At 31.8% G+C, this 18,717-nt stretch overlaps 1 pseudogene; it reads left to right on the forward strand.

Moving 5' to 3' along the window:
* The first annotated feature begins 5,566 nt into the window (after nucleotides 1-5,566).
* Nucleotides 5,567-18,401, forward strand: LOC149555267 (PI-PLC X domain-containing protein At5g67130 pseudogene; annotated as a pseudogene).
* Nucleotides 18,402-18,717: the final 316 nt, after the last annotated feature.

Below are 18,717 nucleotides of genomic sequence, written 5' to 3' on the forward strand. Positions count from 1 at the left end.
ACAATGAATTTTACAGGATTCCTACCTCAATCTAATTCTATAATATGACAATAGCTCAATGATTGCAAAATTCACATCTCCCAGATCCTTCAAAAATTTCTCATCTTTCAATCTCAAAAATTGCTCCTCCAAAACCCATGTGTGTACAAATGAGTTGAAATCTCTTAATAAAGAGTCTAACCCTACATAGGGTTTCCAGTTCATGAACATGCAAAGGCCTCTCCTTATAATAAACTTTTATTATGTTAATTTACTTAATTCCCTTGTGCAACTTTTTTTCCATTAATTAGATTAAACCTTATTTAAATTATTCCTGACTTATTTTTAATTATTTAAAATTTTCTTTATAAAAAAATCATTTAATTAATCATTTAATAATCTCTAAGGTTGATTTAATTATACTTGAAAATTACAACATACCCTCAAACTCAATAAGATAAAACTCGACTATAAAGAAAAAGAGAGAAATCACATTCAAAGGTTAGGATCTCGAATTCATGTCACTTTAACTAATTTAAAAAGGTGAAGAACTCAAATACTTGTCCTTTATCTTAGGACAATTAGGCTCAGGTTTAGGATTTGGACTTGAGATTTATCTCCCCTCTTTTACCATTGAGATACTGCGATAGGGAAAACTCATGCTAGCATTTCAGGAAAGTTGATGCTGGTACCTACAATCTACATAAAAGATGAACATCTACATATGCATATATATCTAAACTAAACAAGAAATGGTGGGGAGTGGTACGTCATGTAGATCTTGACTAGTAGGTGACTACGACTCCCTCTCTCAACCACATTAGATATGTCAGACATAAGACAACACATACATGTACACCATACACATGCAAGTGTGGGGTATGTAACCATAAAGCCACATATAAATCATCCATATAATTGTCATCACGAATGAAACTAAAATTACTATATGAAGTATGCAAAGCATCATCATCAAAAGAATAACTATGAAGACATCAAATATCTTCGTATAATGTAGCTCATAAACTAAATAATCCAAACATGTAAATACTATCAACCAAATTAGGTAACCAAGTACCACTAAATAAAATCATGTAACCATGAAAGATGGCCTAAAAGAACTTGGCAATATAACATAAAAAGGAAACTAAGGGTAGGCACTATAGGTTCTATTCAAATATTTCAATATGTGAACGATATATAAATGATAGTAACAAAAGTTTTGACGAATCATCTTTCAAAAATTATAGTGGTGAAAAAGGCACTTATCATGTGTAGTTAAAATACACATACTTCAAGGCCAAATTGGTAGTAAATCAGTGATCCATGAATTGAAAGAAATATACACTCATGTTATTGAGGTTATTTATTTGATAGTTTTGTCAAATTTCATATCTTTCAAGTATGACCAAGTGTAAATAGTGACTTTTTTCATTTTAGGTTAATTTTTAGAGGTTAATTAACCTCTCCCAAAATACGTAAAATGGAGTTAGTTATTAACCTAGAGAGAAGGTAGTTATTTTGAAAAGTCTATAAATACAATGCTATTTGTAATGCAAAGGGGGAGAATTTTTCCACAAGGGAAACTCTGCAAAAATACAAAGGAACTTTCAATAAATTATCTTTTCATATTATATATAAAGGTTTTTGAGTTGTTACTTTCTCAAAATAATAAAGAATGCATTTGTTCATATGTCCGAATGTATGTCTAGGTTATGCTTACTAATTTATCCTATGTTAAATTATTAATTCCTTTATATGTTTGTCTAGATTATGTAATCAATGCAAAGAAAAATATTCATCTTTTGGTATCTTGATGTGAATGCACTAGGATATTTTACTTTTTCTTATGTTAGGGTCTACTATCCATTTTTTTCCATCATTGTATTTTATGCTCAAAATGGCCTTCATATTATTATCTTTTAGGAATTCCATTTGATGTTCATATGTATATCTCTTGGGTTTCTGTGATCCATCTTATGTAATTTCATGTTCTATCTTTTTGTAATTTTAGGTGAAAAGTACACAAAAATTCAAAATAATCACATCGTATGATAGGGTTTCCCCTCTCAAACGCAGAGAAAGGTTGCAAGTTGATGGTGATTATTTGTAGTCTCTCCAACTATTGGCACAATTGTCACTATTCACAGGGTGAATAGGGTCATTTATAAGTACAAATTCACAATAAAAAATATATTTACCAACATAATTTTGGCGACTCTACTAGTTATTGAACAAGAAAGATTAATCGGTCATGTGTGATGAAGCAAGATGGTGTTTCCATGTGAGAATATGTTTCGAGTTCTCCAGGGAAATCTTGGTTTCTGGAATGCAAAAGAAGACATTATTTTATATTTGAACACTCTAGCCTAGAGGTGTAGATGAATAATTGAACAATATCACTAGGTGAATCGAGGTCTAAAGAAGAAGAACTTAGGAAAATCTTGTGAAGAGTTCATATCATTTAAAATGTTGTGGTTGTTGAAAGAATAGTTTCTATTTAGAGAAGGAACATGTAAAATCTTGGTCACATCCAAGGTCAAGTAAACAATAATCAATAAGTTGGCTAATAAAAGATACCTTCCCTAGAATGAAGGTTGGTGATTTTGTTTAAAATATTTAATATTGATGACTCTATCTCAAAATGTGAACTCAAAATCATGGTTTGTTACAAAGAAAAGGTAGAAAGTTGCAATGATGATGAATATTTTGCATATCAGAAGAAATAGGTTCCTAATGAGCCCATATGTGTTGATTTCTTAAAGAGTTTTTATGGTGGCCTCTTACTTAATCTAGAAAAGATCCATCCATCTTTACTTTGAACTCTACAAAAGATAGGTGAAGAAGATAATCATTTTTTCTCTCACAAACCAAAATCATTGTCAGAGAGAAATTCCACATGCAAACCTAAAGAAGACCTTGTTCAAAAGTATGACTCATATGAACCATAGTTGGATAATGGTGGCCAAGAAAGTAGTCCAACACCTGGATCTATCACTCAACAAAATCATAGTTCCTATGATCCTGATCAGATTAAGATTTTAAAAATCTTCTATGGAAATGCATGCCTTGATCTTGACAAAGTACATCCTTCTTTACTTCAAACATTACAAGAATGTGAGAGAGAAGATCAATGTGAGAAATATTTTCATGATAATAAAACATTTTTTGATTAAAATTCTAGAAAGGACCCATCAAAATCAGCATGCATGAAAGAAGATGAGGATTCTACGTTTAATCAAGAAGATAGTCAAGAAATAGAATCTATTGAAGAAGAAGAACCTAATGTATTATAACATCACCATGAAAATTATGAAACTAAGGATAAAATATTCAATCATCTTAATCCTAATGAGATTGAAAAATAGATATCTGATGTTTCTCAAGAAAGTACACAACATGTGATTGAAAATGAAGAAAATACACTTCAAGGTGAATCTCTAGTAGATTGTATTCCTACTTTTTGTCTCAATGCTTTAGATGATGACTTCTTTTGTGGAGAATGCATTCCTATTCATTCATCATTGGTTGTTGAAGAGGAAACAAAGGTTGATAAAATTTAAGGTATATGCTTATTTGTTCCTTCTATTGACGTGTTAGTAAATAATGAGATTCATGAAAATCTTGTGAAATATGAGGAAACGAGTAGAAAAGATGTCTATCATCCGAAGTTAGAAGAAATCCTTCCAATGAAAAAGCTAGAAACTATGGATCCTAACACTGAAAGTCATTTTGTGCACCAAAGGTGATGATAATGTGGATGACATAAGAATTTCTTGTAAAATGAATTCTTTGGAGAAACCACTTTATCACAATCTATAAGGAAAATATTAGTATGGAAATTTTGAAAGGTATTCAAAGGATTGATGAGTTAGTTTCTCCTAAGGTGGTTGAAGTGGAAAAATATTATTATGTGATTTGACCAAATAGGGGAAGTTACACTTTACTATCTCATTCATTAGAATCTCAAGAAAACATTGTACTTCACATCTCACACTGCAAAAGTATTGGGCCTTGAAGAAATGTGTTGTGATACTATGATTGAAAAATGTGAAGATTAAGGTTTTGATGATGATTCTCTTTTAAAAGCATTTCCTTTGCATGAATACAAACCTATGCTCAATGATCCCAGTTAGATGGACTTATTAGAAGATATGTACACCAAGATAGAAAAAGTGATTGTCACTTCTTATGAATATGATCTAATGGATGTTTGAGTTGGAGAAAAGGAAGAAACACATAATAAGAAAATTTGGTCTAATAGGGAGGTGTATTTAGATAGGAATCATTATATAAAGGGTTCACCAAAAATCACACCCATGGGAGAAAACATAGCATCAAAAATAATTATAGTGTTTCATGATGATCAATGACAAGAATTCCAAGAAGATGACTTTGTAAATGGAGAAAAAGGTTAAGGTCTCATTATGAAGTAAGAAAGTTTGATGCTTCAACTTATTCAAAAAGAAATCATTGACAACATGAAAAGGGAAGTTAAGTTGATTTTGGATTCATGTGGTTTTGATGAACAATTATTGTTTAGATATTTTGATTCACTCTAGGAAGTTGCACATACTAGGAATCTTCAAGAAGTGAGCCTAAAATTAATTTTGTAAGTACCCCAAGGTCACCATGTGTTATCTCTCCATGTCATTTATTTTCTTCTTCTTGTAAATGAGTTTGCATGATTTACTAGAGTCTATTTGATGTAGGGGTTAACTACCACATACATATTCTAGTTAGGAATTTTTGCTTGCATGTCACATTTTTAGCTTGTCTTTGTTTCTCTAGTTAGTCCCCTTTGTTGCTTCATTTTGGAGTGACTCTATATCCCTTTGATAAAGAAATACCTTCTCCTCACTACTAAATTTAGGCTTAAATTGCGATGGCCACCCATTGCCCATGCAACATAACCACAAATTGGTTCCCATTCAACAGGCATCAAACTTTTTTTGTAACAAATTGCAACCACAAGGGTTTTCCCTGTAATTATGATAGAAAGGAACTGTCATAACATGGAAGATGAAAGGGGAAATATTTCATCTTGATGTTGTCTTGATTGTGATAGTAGACCATCGCAAGTATGATATCTTAATCTTTCAGTCTTTCATCACAATGTTCACAGTTTTACAACAAAGGTGTCGTGGGACCGAGGACGATCCATTAGAACAAGTGGTCCCAATTGCAATGAGATTATGATAGCTATGTCTTGGTTTTTTTGCTAGTTCTGAATGATATGCTGGCCTTTTTGCTGCTGTTGAGTCTAAAACACCAGGAGATTGACTCATTTTTTGTAGAATTTTTGTCTTTTCTTGTGTGGAGTCCATTGATGTTAGCAGCCCATACATTGTCTTTTTTATGTTGTCCAATGCAATAGATATGGTCTAATTAATTTCTTGAAAGGGATTTCCAACTTTTCTAGTCAACATAGTGTGGTAATGGGTTGGTTGGGGATACAAGATTGTATGCCATAAGTCTCATGTATAAAGACTTAAGATTTGCACATTATCATTAATGATCTCAGACTGAGAGCAACCTTGATTTGAGATTGATATTGGAAGATAGGATTTCTTAGAAAAGGTAAACAATGAGTATAGGTTTGGGATGTGTGGGAGTATTTGAGAATGTTAGTAACATAGTAGATGGAAAAGTAGAGCCCATGTTGCAAAAAGAGAAGGAACAAGAAAGGTAGATTTAAGAAGATTATCAATTCTTTTTATAAATAGTGAATATCAAATGACTCCTTATGAAATCTAAACATATTTTCTGCCATTAATTAGCACTATTGTCTATGTTGACAACATGGAAAACTAGTCAGATTTTCTTCATCATTGTCCTTGTAACTCAGACAATTTTTCCATGTACTTTGTAGCTCTAAACCTATTTTACTTATTCCTTGAGCATGTCTTTTTCTTATAATTTAGTTGAATTTTCCATGTACTTTGCAGCCATATGCAACTTTTGGAAAGAGTTTTTTATTCAAAAACTATGCCCTCTTAAATTTTTATTACCATTTGTTATTATACCAATTTTAGTATATCCATTGTTTCAACTCATTTAATGTACCAAGACATTAGTTGTATTTCTGAATGTTAAAAGATATTAATATTTGGATGCTCAAATTTAAAGTGGATAACTAGCTTCCCTACCCATTTAATTTACCTTCACAACATGTATACAATTAAAGAAGGGGCTAGTTTTAATTGTTATGCATCCTTAATGAGTCTTGTCACATGGCAATCAATAGGAAGAGAAGGATTTGGCAGATCACCTGTCAACTCTGCCCCACATTTGTTATATTAATTATTTGACAAGGTAGCACTTATTGTATGTCATGGATAATGTCAAGCTCACCCCACTTTCATATCATAACACTTCTAAAAAATTGCGAGCCATTAAGAATGTGAACACAAGGACTAACTCCTATCATTCAAGGTTCTAGATCCATAAGTGGACCTACTAAGAATGTGATGAGATAAGTATCATGGTGAAAAGATGTTGATAAGAAGTAGATTTGGAAGTATAGTTGAACCCAAATAGTTGAATTATGATTCATGGGTGGCACCAATAGAAACTTTAATTTTTCCCTTGTTATTAATGTTGCTCCTAGGTAGAACTTGGCATTATAAGCATGAATTTGCAATAGAGGGTCAACTACTAAATATAAAAAAACACAAATAACTTAACCAAGAATAACCCAACTCATTTTCACCCACTTTCCTTAACTCCTTGTAGTTGATACCAATACATTAGTATTGTTTAGTGATCCAAGAGATTCCAAGCTGACAAGTAATCCTACATTACCAAAAAATAATTTTCTTCTCTTGTTCATGTTTTGCATCTTTTGTATACATTGTGATTTCAAGAGCATCTTGTGGATTGTTGTAAGGAAAAAATCTTATTTTTGACAAAACTTGGCTTCTATCTAAAAAATCAAAGGCAATTAGGTTGTTTAATGTGATTATATTACACAATTTCAAGATTTGAAAGGTTGAAGGGGTCCATTGGCAAGTTAGAGGAAACTTGTAAAGAAGACTTAATATTTATTTTTATGATTCTATCAATTTTGATGCCTCCAAAAGTGTTCATGAGACAAGTGACTTTTGGTATTCCATTCTTGTCTTATTCATTCAATTTTGATGCTTAAAAAGGAAGGAAAAGATACTAACTTAAGGCAAAATAATTAATGACTCTTCCATTACCAAAGTAGCACAACTTGGTCTAGTATTTTGTTCACTTTCTAAAGCCATCCACAATAGAAAGGCATTTGATATGAAGTGACATAACACACATTTTGGAAGAAAACTATATTTTTATTTCATTTTTTTTTATTGAAATTCAAAGGTCATATTATGGGAAATGAAAGAGAAGATTGTCGTCTCTCTTTGTCTCAACCACTGGAGTAGATTAGGACATACAAACTTCGTTAAATTAAAATTTGCAATAAGCTAGCAGAGGTTTTAACCTAGGAGTCTCCACACCACAGTAAAAAATGACAATTAAAAGATACTATCAATGAAATTTAGTTTATACACTTTTCACTAGAGAAAATTTTAATTTGGATGATCAAACCATCATAAGATGGTTCATATATGATTAAAAGCGTATCAAGAAATGAAAAATCACTCTCCAATTCTAATCTAAAAAAACTTGTGTTATCAATTCATTGCAAAATGATGAAAAGTAAAGAACCTAAAAAAATATGCTTGAAGGATTTCACATATATCGCCCTTTTTATGATTCTCGGCTTTCACAACTTGATATAGAAACTTGGCACAAAACATACAAACAATTTTACCTACATAATAACTCATGTCATAAAAAAGTTATTTGCTGCAAGATTAGGAAGATATTGAGTAACGTACACCATCATCTAGTAGACCATATATCCCTTAATCATAGAACCCTCAGGACGTGCTCTTTTTTGAACCAAACCCTTCAAAAGTTTCAAGTTTCTCTCAACCATCCACATTGACCTAGGCTGTATAGGTCCACACAATTCAATGTCCTCAACTTGGTGTATGAGGTAGTTTTCTTGTGCATTGAAAAAAGTTGAAGGTAAACACTTTTCCATTACACACATTAGTAGAGAAATTCTTTTCTTCCAATATTTTATATCTTCTTTATGGATTTCTTTAGATTAAAACCACCTACAAGGGATTCAAGACACAAAAACATATAAATACAAGACTTTACAATATATCACTTGTTTAAAATATTGAACAAATATCATTGTTTACCTCATTTATTTTCCAAGATCATATATCACTTGTTTCATATTATTGTTAAAGTTTTTTAGGAGTGATAGGGGTAGCACTTACTACAAAAATTGTCAACTGATCATTTCATTCTTTTCTAATGTAATACAATAAAAATTGGATGCAATTTCACAAATATATTATAAATACAAAAGACCATGACTTACCATGATGAAGGTATGCCAATCATGCATTTTCAACCCTAGCCTAAATTCAATTTTCTTTGATATGAGATTTCTTATATTTTTAGCAAATCCTATAGGAAATCAAATTTTTCAGGTGACTTCTTTTATGGAATTACTTTGCTACTCTATTAATAAGCAAGGAAGGGCACTTACATTAATCTGGTCTCCATTGCTATTTGATTCAATGATATTTTTCATTTCATGATTGGAATCATGAATGTTGCTATAGATTTTGGAAAGTTCTTGTTTGTCACACCTTCCATCCAATGTTTTCCATAGTATCTTTGTTACATTCTTTCCAATATTCATAGTATCAAACAAATGCACAATTTGTAGCTGCTTGTAGTAGGGAAGCCTACTAAACTCTCTGGGATAACATTATAGTCTCTTTGGAAGGTGGTCAGTGATGCCTTGATGACATGACCTTCATGATCATTAATTACATAATTAGCCAAAAAAATACAATCAAAATATATAATTTCCAAACATAAACCATTAGGTGGAGTCATACTACCTCGAATTCTATTATATTCCAACTTCCATAGGTGAGGTTTCATTCTTTGTGGCTTTGATGTAGTCTCTTCTTTCCCATTGAAAAGATGCTTTTTGAGTCTTTGAAACTTATGATTTCTGTGGAGGATGTGCCTATTCTTATCAAACACCTACTTTCTTAAACTTTTGGAATGACAATATTTCATTTTTGGACCACACATTGGACATGCAAATTTTCCCTTTTTTTGAAGACCTACAAGATAATGATACAATTGGATTAAATATGTTCATTTTTGGAATTAGAATTATTGCGTACAACTAGATTTCAGCATAACATACCACATAAATGTGTCAACCCTGGGGCATCATGAATTATCCACACAAGAATTGCATGGAATTGAAATTTTTTTGTTAAATTGGTCTAGAGATATCATACATAGTGAAACCATTCCATAATGCTAGCAACTCGTCGATAAGAGACACAATATATAGATTCATATCTTTCTTGTTACTTACCTAGTTGAATGAATAACATTAGATAATTATTGTGGTTATTTCACAACAAGACTTATAATTACATGTAGATAACAATAAATTAATAAAATACCTAGAAATATCATTGCCAACATAATGTGCTCCCTCTTTATTGACATCCATGGAGGAAGATTATTGTTGATAACAAAAACATGCCACACCGACTAAATAAATCTCATCTCTCCAAATGGATTGACACTGCTAATTACCAGAGAAAGCCCAATATTTCAAGGCTCTTCTTTAAAGTGTGGTCATTTTTCCTCTATGTCCATAAATTTTGAGCCATTTGCAAGCATTCGAATAGTGTCATATCAACTTCTATTGTGTGCATGGTAATCCAATAATAGTGCCAAGCTACTACACTTGAATAATCATTTAAGATGTGGAATAATGGGGATGTAATGAAGAACCTTATGAGGAAACTTTTTGTGACTTGATCATCTTGATATCTACTCATATGGCATTAGGGACATTCTATTGCATTTTCATGTTCTTTATGATAAATAATATGATCTTTAGGACAAGCATCTATTGCTTGATACTCCATTCCAATATGTTTCATAGTGGCACATAATCCTTGGTATGAGTGAGGGAGAAAATTTGTTACTGGTAACAAATAGTTATCTATCAATCTACAACAAAAAATATAAGTCATTAGTATAAATAATCTCAATGGTACATATTTGACCATATGACAAACCTTAGCATACATGACATTGTTATGTTGGATAAACCATTCATAACCTTCAAATTCACTAACAAAAATACAAAAGAGAGAAGAATTGATTGGGATCCTTTGTAAAGGATTGTGTTTTCCTTCTTAAGTAGAGGTATATCATGGATGACCTCAATGTCATCCTCATCATAATCATCATCATCATCATCAGAAGCAACACCACTAGTACCAAATGTGTCATGTATCAATGCATTTGTACCATCATCTTCAAATGTGTTTTTTTCCGCATGATCATCATCTTCCATGGGATCATGATCTTCTCCTTAAATACTCACACCTCCATGTTCCTCCATATTCATACCTCCATATTCCTCCATATCCAAACCTCCATGTTCCTTTGAGATGTGGTGGTCCATATCACATATTACCCTCGGGAGATTGACCTATATAAAAATGATGATAATCAAACCCCCATTCTGTGGTTCATATCCATATTAACTATGAAAACAATATAACAAACAACTTACCAATGTATTATAATCAAACCCCCCTTCAGTGTGACCATTCTCCCTACAATGTCTCTTAGCTATTTTGATTTTGATTCTTCTTGTCTTTAAGCCATTACTAACTCTTGCAAGGATAATAACATTTTTCATCACCTTCTCTTCAAAAGTTAGACAACAATCTAGCGATTGTCTCCCTATTTTGATCAAATTCTCTTGTATTATCTAACATGATCCTTCTTCATGGGAATAACTTATTCTTGTACCTTTATTGAGTTGGTTGTACTTAATGTTTATATCTGCACATATGGTTTCGAAAGAAAAATTTGGTGTAATTAATGTGTATATCTACAAAAATATTGGACATGTTGTACTTAATATTTATATCTGCACATATGGTTTTGAAAAAAGAATTTTGTGTAATTAATGTGTATATCTGCAAAAATATTGGACATGTTGTACAAGTAATGATTATATCTACACATATGATTTTGAAAGGAAAATTTGGTGTAATTAATGTGTATATCTACAAAAATATTAGACATGTTGTACTTATTGTTTATATCTACACATGGTTTTGAAAGAAAAATTTGGTGTAATTAATGTGTATATCAACAAAACTATTGGACATGTTGTACTTAACGTTTATGTCTGCACATATGGTTTTGAAAGAGAATTTTGGTCTAATTAATGTTCCTTTTCAACATCCCACCTTTTCATTTCATCCATATTCATCACATTTCTCATCCAATGATCGACCCATCTTAATATTGTTTCTACCAAACCTAGCCAATTGTAGTTGGTTGATAATCATTTGATATGAAATGCTTGCATATGAAAACTCCAGAAAATTGAAGTTTATTATTGTTTGTATATTTGACATGGAAATGGAACTAGATTCAACTTTTCATGCTAATGTGGTAGTCTGGCATGCTAGCAGTACACATAGGTTTCTTATGGCTCATTAAGTGTATCACTCCTTGAAATTTTACTTCAACCTAAGAACATGTCCTATTTTCCATATTTTTCCTTATTTATGAGTTGGGGATGAGAGTGTCAAGAATTTCATAAAATCCTCCAAAATTATCCCAACACACTTTAAACTAGCTAGGTCTCATCTAATGGTTGTTGGTCAGCAATTGGAAGCTCAACATGAATCCATTAACCAATCCAAATGAATTTGAACAACTAAATATATATAAGTAGCACCTTCTTATGATGATAAAATGACTAAAATTACACCAAAGTATTTATTTTAGTTTATGCTATTTATTATTGATATTAACTTTTTGTACATTATTTCCACTGAAACAAATAATAAAGCAAGCAATTCAACAATATGTGATTTCTAAAACAAATTCTTAGGCTAAAACATTAAATAAAATAATTCCCAGTAGTTAACAAACTAATATATAAAATTTATATGGTAGGTCTAGTCATCAATAGTTTTCCATCATTTTTTGAAGCATTGTAAAGTATTTATGTGTTCCCAAAGCGTAAGACTCACCTTTGAAAAAGCTAATCACAATTTAGATGTGCTACAAAATGAATAGAAACAAATCAAATCAATTTCAAACTGCTTAAAGGCAAGGTAAAAAAAAATTGACTTCTAATTCCCTATCTAAACACAAAGAGCTATTATCATTGATTCATTATGTTTGGGCACATCAAAATATTATCCTAGAAACAACAATATGATCATTGATCCCATAATAAGTTGCAGACTCAGACTTGTGGTAGTTAAGGAGGAGAAGAACTTTGAGGAGGAATACTTTTATGGCATCTTGTTGAGACAATTATGATGCAACTAGTTCCAAGTTCTTTGAATCTAGATTATCTTGGTGTTTCACCTATGCTAAATACAACCCACCTTCATGCCTAATGTGAGTGGAAAAGATGACATCACAAATTTTGATGAGAATTGGACAAACATGCTCCCACAAGATTCCCCAACTTCCACCCCAAAATTTGATGAATATTTTTAATGCTACACTTATGTAGATCCTAACACTTTTAAAAATAGTGTGTATGTAATAGGATTCTCAAGGTTTTGTTGTGATGTAGAGATTCGATAATCAAATAAATAACCCACTCAATTGACCTTATAGGTAGAATATTTTATCAAGGCTGAATACATCGTACTATCCAACTTCATGTTTTCGTTATTGTTCACAAGGCTTGACCAAGGAAGTGATGGTCTCAAAAGGTCAATCTACTATGGATCAATAGGGAATATTCCAACTATTTTTCAAACCAGCAATCTAATACATACATATGACACTACTAATACATGGGCATAACAAGCCTTATGTGCCTTGGCCTAGGTCACCAAATTTATCATGGGAACTCAAAATAAGTAAAAATATATCCAATCCTTTGAATAGATTTTTAATTGCATATTTCTTTATTGGACTTTTGTTTGGTAAAAACACCCTACCAAATCAGATTTCAAGTCACTATAATTATTAGACTTACAAATTCTTTATAGGTTCACTTTTCTTTGGTCATATATAACATTGATTACAATAGGACTCCCTACATATATTATAGACAATAGTTACAAAATCCCTTACAAGTAATGGACACCCAAAACATTGAAAAGAATAAGTTTTGAACAAGTTGTTAAAGAAAAAGAGGACTTTCATGATTTACTATGAAAAATTAGTTTTGCAAGATCTATTTTATTGACGATTATTAATATGTGTGAAGAATCCATATCCATTAAAGGGGAGAAATGAAAAATTGAGACATAAATTACTTTTTTTTAGAATGATTACAATTTGAGAGATAATTTCAACAAAAAATGAAAAATTTCTAGCTGTAGTAGTCACTATTTAATGACAATTAGTCAATATTATCAAAATCAAAAGTTTAAAGCAAAAAAAAATTATTGTCATGCACTAGAGAATGAAGAATGAAATCCTCTACAACCTTTATTAACTTCAAATATTATTGGAACTCTTCCCATATATTTGTAGTTAGCAACAAAGTGCAATTACTATTGCAGTTAATAGAAATTGATACAACAGTCATGCCAGAGCCTCCATTTATATTCATGGAAACAACTCCTAGGTATGAGAACTATTCCATTTGAAAAATCATTCAAAACAATACTAGACTCTAAAGATTCATAATTTTTGGATGGTGGAAAACTGAGATACCAGTCAATCTTCATCCAAACCCTTGCTAAGAAGGGTTTTTGGACCCCAAATAACATTCTAGCTTGCTCCCAAATCAAAGAGGACCCCAAATAATGTGTCCAACAAAACATCCATGAAGTGAAGATTAAGGAATATGGAATATTCATAAAGGAAATATTAAAGAATATGAAGCAAAAAAACTCACTCACTTGGGTCAACATAAATTATAGGACTAGATGAATGAAACATTAACCAAGCAAAGATTGAAGCATATAAAGAGAGAGATATGCCATTTGTTAGATCTGCCATCATAGAAAATCAATTGTAATGGGCACTTACATTTATTCTAATGCATAAATTTCCTTGTATGCACAATTGATCAATGGTGTACCTTATAGAAGATATAATTTTATAGGTACAACAACTCAATATTGTACTACACTAGATAAGATGTTCTCTATTATGCATAATGTTCAGCTTTGCCATTTTTTATAAGAGTGTTTCAAGGTTGGGAACCACTTCAACATCCTTTTCATGGTTTAGAGGTAAATTCATTGTAGTAGAGGCTTCTACAAGGGAATAAGCCTCGTGATTATGGCATTTACATAGAAGCAAAACTTGCTTCTTCAACTCCTTACACTCAACTCCTCATTGAAGTTATTCTTCCAACAATGGGAATAGATGCTACAAATTCCTAGGAGCCAAGGGACCCTGAACCTATGCTACATTTTCTATAGACATGGGAGAAGTTACTACATGCTTTAGTAATTCATAACATTCTACATCATATAGTGATGCCCAAATTAACAACAACAGTAGATACTTGGGATCCTTACAGGGAGATTGTGCCAATACATGCATGGTTACATCCTTGGCTTCCATTGTTGAGCTAGCATATGAAGCCTTTATATCCAACCATTTTTTATAAGTTGGGGAATGTGCTTCATGCCTGGCATGCAAGTGATGCATCTGCATATGCAATTTTATCACCTTGGAAAACTATATTTGATCCTGTAGTTGGGAACAACTGATTGTTTGTTTTATTGTACCTAATCTGACGATAGTTCTACAAGAATTTGTAATCAACCCAGCTAATCAAAAAATAGAACAATTTACTTGGGCTATGACTTGTTTATTTCTAAAAATATCTACTATGGTATGTTTTGTAAAACTTCTTGTGAACTCTACCCACTTTTCCTAGTCTACATTATTTTTGTACAGGATCTTGAGATAAGTCACTTAGCATGGGTTTAGTGAGTTTTATTATTTTATTATTTGGATTTTGGAATATGTATGCTAAAATAAAGAGGGTTATCAATGTATGATCAAATTTGGCCTATGTTTCTTGACTTGGTTGGTACCTCTTCTTGCAAAGAGTGATTGCAGATTGTGGAAAATGGCTAAAACCCCACCTATAATGGTAAAAATTGTTTCTTTATGGGCTTCCCATATGTACAAGACCCAAAAGATAAATACAGATAATGATGATGGATAAAAATGATTGCTACAATGATGAATGTAGTCACAAAAGCCATCAAAATTATTTGTAAAGTTTTATCATAGACATTGGTGATCCTCTTTCTTGTGGTGTCATCTTTTGAAGATGCATAAGAAAGGGATGATGCTATTGATAAGGAAATGCCCGCCATGCTAAACACCAGACATTTGAAAACTCACACTTCAATGCTCATGTTATGTCCTATTCTCAAGGGAATGATGGTAGTGATTAAACCAAAAGCCAGTAGGGCAATGGTAGTCATTAATGTTGCATGATTACCCTTCTCTTCCTCCTTCTTTCCAAATTCTGTAAACCACCCAAAAAATGGTGAGTAAATAAATAATGCGTGTCTTGTCCTATCTTTTTTTAAATGGAGTCAAGGAAATCTGAAATAAAAGACACAAGATTTATGCTAATAGAACATGTTTTTGTTTCCAATCTAAAGGCTTGTGACTTTTCTCTTTTTATTTACTGACCCAATAGTTTTCTATGCAAAATTATATCCATTTAGGAAAATATGCACACATAAGGGAGAAGCAAAATCACAACTAAAAGACATTAAGAACAAAACACATAGTTGAGAAAAATCCTATTAAGTCATTTTGCATTTCCCATACCTAATTATGGTGAAAGGGAACATGCATTTACAACTCTATGTTAAAAATACTGTTGAAAGGTTTTCTTTTTGCAAGTGTAAACTCTACCAATTTAATCAATGGTGCAAAATGGCTCCAAAGCCTACCTTTGTTGCATAATGAAACATAGTTATACCTACATTAGTCAACATCCCAAAGTATACCTTACTAGGAAATATATTTTTACAGAAAAAATGAAAATTTCTTTTAAAATATGACTCATGCACGCAGGGATATTCTAGTTTGTAAGTTCTTCTAAGTTTCCCTATTATTTGGGTTCAACTAAGGCACAAATATTTTGATTCTCTATGCAATTTTTAGTTGGGTCATTGCATAATATTAACAATGGAAAAATTCAACCATCACGTCGATATGAAATGTTGAGTTGGTTACTACTTGAAATTATTTTGGAATGATTCCAGTATGACCTGCAAATTATTTGTATGGAAATCAATGCCTATAAGAAGTGATATTTGCAGAGACACACACATCAAAGAAAATATAGGTGAATCTTATTGTTGGACTAGTCAAACAAAGGTGGAGGGGATTAATTGTAGGAGGGAGTGCCATCTTATACTCTAGGAAGTGTGTTTTAATTCTAAAGTTGTCGGGCATCATTTTAATCTTCTTCTAGTTTGTGCACACACAAAAATAAACAAGTGGATGGTTTCAATTTTGCTCCATTTTATAGGCAGTGCCAAGGTTACATACCTCTTCTTCCCTTGAAGAAAATTGCACAGCTGCAAGGGTACGACAACAAGATCACAAGGGCACAACAAAAAAAGGCACCAATTAGAAGGGCACAAAAATTTTCAAAGCTCTCCACCCTCGTTTGGTGCAACTCCACAATCAATTAAAACAAATGGGGAATAATGTCATTTTTTTTTGTTTATAATCATGCTAACATTGCAACGATGTCAGGGAAAATTACAAAAAAAAAAAATGAAAATCACCACAAATTATAGCGCTATCAAATATTATCATCACAATTTGACCCCAAATGTTGTAGTGCCTACCTATAGATTCACTCTATGTGCATCATAGTTCTTGTCCCCAGTTAGAGCCAACTATTGCCCCAATTCCTGTGCTCATACTTTTTTTTAAATTTTCATAAAGCCAAATGATTTTTTTCATGAATTAGATGTTTTATTTTGTGTCACTATACATGATCCTAAGGTATAATCTAATTTGAATGTCTAGAATTCTATCATTGTCTATCAAAAATGAGCTAAAACATGCCTTAATTCAAGATTTAGAGTGGTCACACTTTTATTAATTTTATAGTGATTTTATAGTTCCAAGGACTTCAACTTGTTCTAGCTTCGTCTAGCACTTGTAATTTTTGGAATCTGATTCCCAAGTCAAAATTTATTCTAGGTTAATCAAAGCCTCCAAAATATGTTTTTTCAATCAAAACGTTAACCTTTAAATAAAAAGAGATTAATAAATGTGCCCAAAATATATAATTTTATTTCGATTATTAACCTCTCTAACAAAAAAAAAAGGTTAGGTGAGAAAACCTAAAAATGTGTTTCTGAACAAAATACGAACCTCCTAAAAAGATGAAAGTGCGAAATTAAAAAAATGTATTTGAAGGCCAATTCTATACTTCATTTCCAAATGAGATGAGATAGGTGGATAAAACTAAATAAAAAATAGTTATGATTCATATTTTATCATACAGTATAATGAAGAGTCTCATTGTTAAGGAAATATTGAATGTTGTTGGGCAAGAGACACTCAAGGCATGGTATTTTCATAGAAGCATTATTTCCTTTCCACTAGATTTCTCTTAGCAGTAATTAATGGGGTAAGGGGATTTATTCTTGACACATATGACTTCAAAGGAGATTTATGGATTTGTCACTGAACTAGTGGCCAATGCCATGATGCTACAACATTTGGCCCAACAATTGATATCTCAAAATATATTGAAGCATCCTTGTCCTGAAATCCTTCTAAAATTGTCACTCTTATTCTAGAAGATTATGTTCATTCCCCCAATGGGATGAAAAATGTATTTACAACAACCAAATTAAGGAAATATTGGCTTCACTATAAAATAAAGCCTAAAAATGATGGAGAATAGCCTCTTGTGAGTGAGATGGTAGCCAATAACCAAGGTTTTCTTGTATTTACATTGATATTCTCAAAGGAGGAACCTGAAGGGATATCATATGAATGGAATTATATTATGGAGAATCAATATGGGGATGGTGGAATGCATGTAGGAACCTTTCCTAACCTTGCAAAACCATCATCTTTAAATGATCTCTCTAATTCACTTGTTTTAGAATTTTTTTTTTGACAATTCCAATAAAGCTGCTTTCTTGAGTAGACAACTCTAGCCCACTTTTGAAATGATTAAAAATTACTATGTTGCTGCTGGAAAGAGATGGGAAAACTATCTAGAAGTTAAATTTTACAAGAGAAGTAATGGTGGTTGTTTGTTAATATGCACAAGGGTACACTCAGAGCAAAGAACTACTAACCAAGTATAGATATCAATTTGAAGATTTAGAGGAACATATACCCATTTCTTTACCTGATGCATGTCCAAATTTAAATGACATTGTGGTCTATTGGAAGAGGATGTGGTATTGATATAGAGCATAATAGTTTCTTGATGGATCAAACAATGCTATTTCTTGGAAAGTATAATTGTAGGGAGAGCCTCATTAATAAAAATCACATTGGGAAATTTCATTTTGTCATATCCATTGGCGGCATAGTATCGAGCCCTCCACCTTTTCATATGCACAAGCCTCCCTTTATAGACCTATGCTTTGGTGGTAGACTTATTCTAGATTGACAACA

This window comes from Cupressus sempervirens, chromosome 5, assembly GCF_028749045.1.
Source record: "Cupressus sempervirens isolate cs-2001-9-10 chromosome 5, ASM2874904v1, whole genome shotgun sequence".
Lineage (NCBI taxonomy): Eukaryota > Viridiplantae > Streptophyta > Pinopsida > Cupressales > Cupressaceae > Cupressus > Cupressus sempervirens.